The sequence below is a fragment of the Trachypithecus francoisi genome, unplaced genomic scaffold (assembly GCF_009764315.1).
Source record: "Trachypithecus francoisi isolate TF-2019V2 unplaced genomic scaffold, Tfra_2.0 Lachesis_group4, whole genome shotgun sequence".
In the NCBI taxonomy this organism is placed as follows: Eukaryota; Metazoa; Chordata; class Mammalia; order Primates; family Cercopithecidae; genus Trachypithecus; species Trachypithecus francoisi.
Window position 1 is genome coordinate 147,686,234 of NW_022681469.1, and position 5,563 is coordinate 147,691,796.

Here is a 5,563-nt window from a genome sequence, read left to right on the forward strand (position 1 = left end):
GTAAGTGGAGAGACGTTATTGCAAACAAGCACCTGGTAACACCTGTGTTAGTTGGTAAGTGAAAAGGAGCTCCTACACAAAGCCTGTTACACCCGAGCATGTCAGTTCGCTGCTTAGGTGTGGCCTTTTCCTGTTTGTTGTGCCACTCACTGTTAACTGGTTATGTGTTTCTTACATTCCTCATTTCAATTTATGAAAAATCGTTACCCAATTGCCAGTTTTATGCAGAACATCTGATTATCAGGAGCAAATGGTCAATGTGAAGCATGGTGTATTATTTTCAACCATCTCCCTGCTCCAAAAATCCACTTAATATATTGTCCTGGGATAAAGGATGTACCAGATATCAAACTGATAAAAACAGATCCTACACTTGATCTTAACCAAAAGAGCTAAAAGGGATTCTCTCCTTTAATCTCTTGCTCCTCAGACTGGGTAGGAGAAATTTTGTCTTAACATTCCTTAGCTTTGCTCAAGCAAGTCCTTACACATGCATTCTTCGTTAGCCTTATATTCATGATATTCTGATCCTGTTTTTTATGCATGAAAAAGAGAAGTAGGTTCTAAATAGTTTGTTTTCAACTCATTTTTCTAATAATCAATTCTATCAATTCAATTATCTCTAAAAGTATTTGGTAAGAATTTGAGACAATGAACTGGAACAAAAAAGGAACTTCAGTATTCCAAAATAATTTAATATGAATTTGCTCTGATCTATGTCCATTTTTGGACTTATTCCCCTTTGCTTTTTGGAAATTCTCTGTGTTAGCATACAGCATATTTTGCTGCAAAGGTCTGTATATCTACAATTCAACCTGGAATACCAACTCTTTCTTTTCTGGAAAAGGCTTATTTGTGTTTATTTAACTGACCCTGGTCAGTGATAGCCTAATTAACTCTAAATTTTGTTCTCTCCTGCTTCTCTTTTTACCTTCAGGATGATTCTGTGGGAAACAAAACAAAACAAAACAACAATATCTAAGTTTCAGGGGGGAAAATGTAGGGTGTCTGAATAGCTGAATGTGTATCTGTCATTGTCCAAGTCTCTGACATTCTGTAGTGCACATCTAGATCTATGTTGACATGCTTAAATTCTTTTGTTTCACTTTTCTTCATAAATGACATTTTGATTTGGCTCATTCATATCCTATAACTAAGTTTGGGAGAGATATTCACATTGTTAGATATATAAGGAGATCTATGATGACTCCTAACATCTTCCCTTATTTTAGGCCAAAGTTTACACTATCAAGTACCTTATGTACAATGTGCTTTTTTGGGCTGTTTCCTTATTTAATTGAAGATATATATTTTAGTGTCTTAGTTGATTCATGCTGCTCTAACGAAATTCCTTAGATTGGGTAATTATAAATAATAGAAATGTATTGCTTATAATTCTGGAGGCTGAGAAGTTCAAGATCAAGGTGCCAGCGGATCTGGTGCTCAGTGAGAGCTCCCTGCTTCACAGATGGTGCCTTGTTCCTGTGCCCTCACCTGGCAGAAAGAGTGAATGTTGTGTCCTCACATGGCTGGAGAGCAAAAAGTGACAAACTTGCTCCATTGCACCCTTTTATAGGAGCACTACTCTCATCCTGAGTGCAGAGCCTTCATGGGCTAAGCACCTTCTAACAGTCTCACTTTTAATGCCATTGCACTGGGGATTAAGTTGCAACATGAATTTTGAAAGGGACACAAATACTCACAGTGATATATTTTTGTTTTGGTGATTTTTAAGGGAAGGAGGTCATAGATAAAAATGGTTTGATTTGTTCAACCTTTCTTGAAAGTATTGAATATTTTAATGAAGTGTTTGCAAATAGTAGCACATGAATAGTTAGGCAGAATCTAATTCTTGATGATTTTTTCTCTAGAATTCACAAAATTGCGACTAAGGCCTTAGTCCCCCCACAGTCTGGTTCATCTTTCAGTTTCATTCAAGATGGACTGTATGGAAATATGAATGAGCAATGTCCATATCACCTTTTAGTTTTACAAAAGTTGTGCAGCTAACCTCACATCTGCTCATTGACTATGTTACTTGTGAAGTTTATCATATCTACATGCAGAGAAAGTGTACTAGTGCTGACCTGTGTTATCACTAATTCCAACGAAGGGAAGACTGGTCAATGAAGAGGTGAGAAATGCAAAGAAAGCTGTCTTTTTTCCTCTACCTTCCCCAGCCTGTGTAACAGCCAGGTTGTTAATATCAAGGGAAATGGCAAAATCCCTGCAGTCTCTGCATTATTGTGAGAGTGAGCAGAGGGCGATCTTGGAGGCTGGTGTGAAATGACTGTAAGAAGTCAATGAGAAGCTTAACTGCATGGGAAAGGCACAGAATAAATTTTTAAATTTGCTTATTTCCTTTTTACACTGTTAATTTCATTTTTACCTTTTGTCTGCTTTTTTAAAAAGGGACTGATTACTTGCTTTAATCTGTCTTTGTATTGAAATGTCCTTGTATAGCCTCTTGAAAATCTTTCTTTTAAAGAGGTGTTCGTCTCTAACTTCATAGAATGAGAGAAAAGCAAATAAGAGCTTCACACTACTTGCCTAAAACCCCAATAGAAGAAAACAAGACAGATCCACACTAACAGTGTCCAGGCCTGTGGAGGAAGGCCTGCCCTTAGAAACTGTCTTTTTGAAGCATCTTGGTTTTTCCTATCACCATAATTCGGAGACTACAGGGATTTTACCATTTCACTCCACATTAACAACCTGGCTGTTACACAGGCTGGGGGAGACAGAGAAAAAAAGACAGCTTTCTTTGCATTTCTCACCTCTTCATTGACCAGTCTTCCCTTCGTTGGAATTAGTGATAACACAGGTACCAATTGTAAACAGTGAAGCATAGATTTGTAACTGGAGAGGGACACCTGGGGGAAGAAGATATTCTCCTGTTTCCATAAGGCACTTGGTAGCTTCTTGGAGTGGAGAATACTGCCTCATTGTCTGAACTAAGCCTCCCATGAACATTCTTTCAATAGTGATGCTCTACTCATTCTTCACATCTCATTTCCAGGGTTTCAAAGAATCTGTCCAGCACCCTTCAGACCAGGCAAAGGAAGGACACTTACTCTTCTTCCTGGCAACTTCTGGTGTGGCACTTGCCGTGGAGTGTCCTTTATGAATGAATTTGGAAATTTTCACTTCACGTTTGTGGCTCATGCTGGAATATAGTCACTATGAGAAAGAGATCTATGATCTTTTATTTGTTGTTTTTCTTCCCACAGTTAAATGTGGTATCTTGAATAACATCTGCTCCAAAGTAATAACTAATTTTCCCCACTGCAGGAATATTTTTAAAGCTGGGAAAGATATTTCTCTCATGCAGTTCTTACAAGTATACTGTGGCCTCCACCTACTTTCTCCTGAAGATCCTGCTTCCAGGGGTGGGAATCACTCAGACATTTATAAGCAATGGGTACTTTGCTCTTGGGGGAAAGCAAAAAGATCATTCAGGGTGTGCATAGGACTGGCAAATCAGAAGAATATTTTTCTAAGTTTCTATTCAAAGAAGAAATGTGTATCATTAAATTTGGCTTATAATCAAGAAAGCTAGAAAGCAGGAGAGCATTCTCAGATATTTTAAGGAAGGTGGTGTGAAGTGCAACATCCAGAGCGAAGGATGGCTCTTCTCTGCTTGAAAGGATCTCAAGGATAGACTAGGTTCCCTTGCCATGGTTGGAGGTCCCCAAAATAAAAGGAAACCGACATTGTTTCCTCAGGAGATTTACAGGCCCAGGAGAACTGGGAGCTTTCTACCATCAGCTGGCTATGCTGAGGGGTGTGGGTGTGAAGAGCAGAACTTTAAGAAGCAAACAAATGTGTTTGTGAGCACATGCCAAAGGTTTATGTAACTCATTGTGAACTAATCATGGGAAAGACAAAGTTCAAAGAGAATTAAAGGAGTGGGGCAGGCAAGGGATGCTGAAATGCCATTACTATCTAAATTCCAAAACTGGTTCTTGTTCTCCAGGGAACTAAAACTCTAGCTATTAAGGTCATTTTCTCTAGCAGACTGTAAAACTAGGATGACATCCGTCTTTATATAGATTAACTTCTAACTTGATAGGGTTGTAAAATATCTGAACTCTTGCTGTTGAGAATTGTTAGTTAAAAATCCATTCCCTGAGAAAATCATATTCGTCAAGTGAAGTCATGCCGGTTTATCAGAAAGACTCAAATCAGTTTACAGAAAAAATTTCCATCTCTCCCTCTCTCTCTCTCTCTCTGATATATCTATGATATATAGATATGCTATCTATGTGATATACATATAGATATGATACCTGTGATAACAATGTGAGAGAGAAAGATATAAATACATACATAGCTATAGATACATAGATATAGATACATATAAATACACAAGTCATCACTGTGTTTTCATGTTTGGATAGACACATTTTAACAGAAATTTGAACAAGATATCTCTGAGGCCCTAATTGACTTCAATATTCCACAAGGCAAAGTTTTTGAGGTACCTAGTTTTAACTGACAGTATGGTCATCTGATCTGGTATTTCTCCTGGAAATGTGGATGCCTCTCACTAAAACTAGCAGAAGGAGTTGTCACAACTGTCACTGTGCCCCTTTCCCCACATGTCAGTTATAAATTTACAAGTAATTGTATTTAAACCAACTATTAAAACAATATGTCCATCAGAAACCTGGTTCAGACCATTAGCACCTTCATGGGTAAAGCACTTAAAATCAAAAGTGATGGCCTGGGGAGAAAGGAGGCCCTGCAGCCAGGCTTTTTCCTAACCCCACCGAGGTTGGGACCTGACCTGGGTCCTATCACAGAATCTGATGACGCCGTCATGTAAAGACCACTGGACTTTTAATGCTAAGTACTTTAGTAAAAAGCATTTGAAAGGCAAACATTTTATTCACGTATATTTCCATTATCCCTTCAAGTTTCCTATGTGATTTATGATAAAGATAGACTTTTTTTTTTTTTTTTCTGGCTTTGGCTCTGGCTGGTAGCAGTGAATTGTTGCTCAAAATGAACACTATTAGGTTGCTTTCTTTTTTAGCCTACCAGGTATTTTTGAAAAAAGTACTCTGAGAAAACAGAAACTGCAAGCAAGACAGCTACCAGGATTAGGGATTACGGTGATTCAACCATCACTGGATACTCCCGAAAGGGTTCCCCAAGAGAGCAGCTGTGTCTGCCTTGCTTTGGCGTTCTTTCCCAGGCATGGTGACCGTTAAGTCCAAATGTAATCCTTATCTGGTCATACAAGCCCTGACATTACTCATATATGCAGATATTTTAAATTCTTCCAATTTTTTTTTTTTTAGGGAGGAGTATTAAAACATGAGTAAAATTAATTTGTGGGCTCACTAAGAGTGGGATTTAATTTGCATTTTTATCCTCATTGATTAGCACCAAGCCTAGAAGAACTTGTGTTCATTAAGAACTTGTTGATTGAACAGCTAGAAAGGGGCTTGTCTTCCATAAGGAAATCTCTACTCTTGTGAATTTTACTCTCTAGCAGAGGGACATGGGCAACAGACAACAAAATAAATGTTACATGGTGTATCTGAACAATATAAAT

At 38.1% G+C, this 5,563-nt stretch overlaps 1 pseudogene; it reads right to left on the reverse strand.

Annotated features, from left to right (window-relative positions):
• Window positions 1-226: 226 nt before the first annotated feature.
• On the reverse strand, window positions 227-403 carry LOC117073925 (annotated as a pseudogene).
• Window positions 404-5,563: the final 5,160 nt, after the last annotated feature.